The sequence below is a fragment of the Dasypus novemcinctus genome, chromosome 13 (genome assembly GCF_030445035.2).
Source record: "Dasypus novemcinctus isolate mDasNov1 chromosome 13, mDasNov1.1.hap2, whole genome shotgun sequence".
Lineage (NCBI taxonomy): Eukaryota > Metazoa > Chordata > Mammalia > Cingulata > Dasypodidae > Dasypus > Dasypus novemcinctus.
In genome coordinates this window covers 41,945,784-41,949,028 of record NC_080685.1, presented here as the reverse complement: position 1 = coordinate 41,949,028, position 3,245 = coordinate 41,945,784, and positions in this window count along the sequence as shown.

Here is a 3,245-nt window from a genome sequence, read left to right as displayed (position 1 = left end):
TGATGTTACCTCCCGCTAACAGCCACATTGTTTTCACTTAGATGGGATATTTATTTGGTTTAGCTAGAAGGTGGACAAATGAAAATTCTTTGGTTCTTCCCCAAGCTACCCCTTGGTTGTCTTACTGGGAGTTTAAGGTCAATGCAAGGGAGTGATTGGGCAATATGATATAGCAGCTAAATGTGTTTTATCTACTGGCAGACACTGTCCTTTTATAAGATTTTTGAACTTGGATATACTATTATCTTCTCTGTGCCTCAGTTTCCTCATGAGGAAGATGTAGATAAGAAGAATATATCCTGTGGTTGTTGTGAGCACTGAATGCATTAATGCATATAAAGGGCTTGGATCTGTGTCTTTTTACACATGCATATGCTCAATACATGTCTCTGCGTCCTCTTATTTTTATTATTATGGGCCATGGATTCAAAGCAGAAAAAGAAGGGAAATGAATTGTGAGAATGCTGTGGGTAGTGAGAAAGGAGTAAAACAACTGTTTGGGGTCATGGTGGTGTAGAATTATTACAGAAATCATAATAGAACTAGATGGTAGGATAAGAAGCAGTCATCAGAGAGTTGAAGGTTAGCATCCAAGATTTCAGAGGTGGTGAAGGCTTTCCTAATGATAAAACACATGTTTTGATAAAGAGATAGTGTGGTAGATTGTACTGTTATACTTTATATGTAATGCCTTCCCTGTGTGAGTATTGTATGTCTCCTCCTCTTATCATGTGACTTACATTACCTTCCTGTGGGAAGGATGTACTTTCCTGACCTATTGAGCCAGGAGTCCATTGTGTATCTTTCTTTGTAATGGAATGTGACCAGAAGTGACATCAGCTGCTATTGAGCAACAGCTTAAGAACCATTGCAGGGCTCTGCCACTCCCCTCCCTCTTTTTTTTTTTTTAACCACAAAATCCACAAGTCCCAGACAGATACTAGCATTTCAGACTAGATGCCAGACTTATAATGACGTGGAGCAGAGCTGCAGCTTACCAGTAGCTGACATTTCACATGAACAAAAATAAGCCTTTGATGTTGTAAGGTGCTGAGATGCTGGAGTTATTTGTTACTATGGCATAAAAAAAACTGACTCTCATAGGCAGAATGGCTAATGCAGAGTGGAGGAAAAGGTCTTTTGAGATGAAGAGCTCAAGGCCTGGAGCAGCCATGGTTTTGAGAGTCAGAGCCATCACATGAATATTGAATTTCCAAATACAATGATGAGTTAGGTTGGAAAGGAAAAGAGTGATCCAGGATCATAAGCCTTCAATGAATGAGGGCTCAGCAACAGGATATTGGTAGCAACATGAAGGGAAGGAGGATGATTTCTCAGAGGAGAATGGGTTTTTATAAGAGGTAAGGGAAGGAAGTTGGTTATAAGGAAGAACAACTAATCCTATCTCCTGGTCTGGTAGTACAAGAGATACATGCTTCCACTGGAATAGATTGTAGAGGAAGTAGGGACTTCAGGATTCAGTTATTTTTCAGTAAATACAATTTTATTAAGAGAATGTGAAATGATGGTGGGTCACAGAAGTGAGTTGGTTGGTTGAAGAATGGGAGTTCCAGAAGGCAGAGAAGGATTTAAGAGAGTCAAGCGGAGTGAAGGAGTGGGTTAAGTTATCAGATGTGCATAAAATATATGGTTTGGAGTTAGGGTGATGGATGGTCTAGGAAGCTTGGACTTCTGCCCATCATGGTCATCAGGAATGGAATGTTCGATGAAGTAGTCATGGAGGGAAACTGGTTCTGGTACTGGGGTCCTTGGTGCTATAGGAATGCCCAGTGCAGAGGCTCCTTCACACACTTGTCTATTTTCAGAGATACCATATACAATTTTATTAAGGAGGCATAAAAGGTTTTAAGGTTTGCCATTTCCTTTTTGTCTCTCCTTCCTCACCCTCCAACTTTCAGATACTCATGTTCCCAGCTGTGGTTCTTCAGACTCTGCCCTCCCATAGAGTACTAAGTGATTCAGAAACTTTTTCTTCCTTGCACAAATTTCCTTTAATGATGGGGCATCAAATACTATCCCAGGCCTCTGAAGAAGATATATTTAGTCATACATATAGACTCTGGTACTCCACAAGTTACTCTAGGTAACTCTGCCTATACAGAATTTGTTCTTTAACTCTGGCCCTTGCTATGGATAAAGACAGAATTTCAGGACCTCAGGAAATATTATTAGCTGAATATTTCTAGACGTCCCATAATATTAATAAAACTATCATTTTATGTCATAGTATGTAACGTTTTGTACTTTCTTTTTCATTACAATGAGATTGCTTGCTAAAGTTGGGAATATTAAAAAAAAGTCCATATTAATAATTAAACCAAAATGGGGGTAATTGCCCTTGCATGAGCAATTGCTAGTTTATAAAATTGCTTATTCTCTGAATATTGTTCAGTGCTCAAACACTTAATTTGCAGTCATTAAGACTGCCAAAATGATAGTTCCTATTTATTTAGTACATTTTTGCAGCATATTTGATTTCAAATATGTAAATAAAATCTTGAATACTTTATAAAAATAAGAATTGACCATGAGATCTCTGAATGGATTTCTGCCTTGATTAGAACACTCTGATTATCTTATTGACAGAGATCACCTTTGCATTGGCAAACTTTGATTCTTGTTCACTTCCATTTTTACTACAAAGGAATTGAATCTACACACTTTAGGAGGATTTCAACAACAGAGTCAAGAAATGGACAATCTACTATATTCTAAAGTGGAATTCCTCTCAGTAGATCAAGAGCTTTATAAGAAACTCAGAGCCTTCAACAATGCCGCTGACTGGTAAAACATCTCTTTCTCTACCACAGTCCTGGTTGAAATTTTCAGAGGGGAGAAAAATGCCAAGTGATGACGATGATGATGAAAATGATGAAGATAGCATCTATCTTTATTGACTCCCATTTTGTGCCAGGTACTTTATATTAAATCCCTGTTCTCGCAAAAACCCTGCAAAGTTGTCTTTGTTGTTTCTATTTGCAGGTGAAGGGCTTGAGGCTCAATGAGATTATATAACCAATCTGCAAATCACACAGCTTTTAACTGGTTGAATGAGGATCCAGTAAAAAATTCAGTAGTCAATGGCAAGCTGACCCTCAAGCACAGACATTCGTATTACTTTTTCAGCTCTTTTCAGACACTATTATCATTATTCATTCTCCTTTTTGTCAAAGGAGAAATATTGTTTCCTCTACCAAAATATTTCTTAAAATTGCCATAATCAT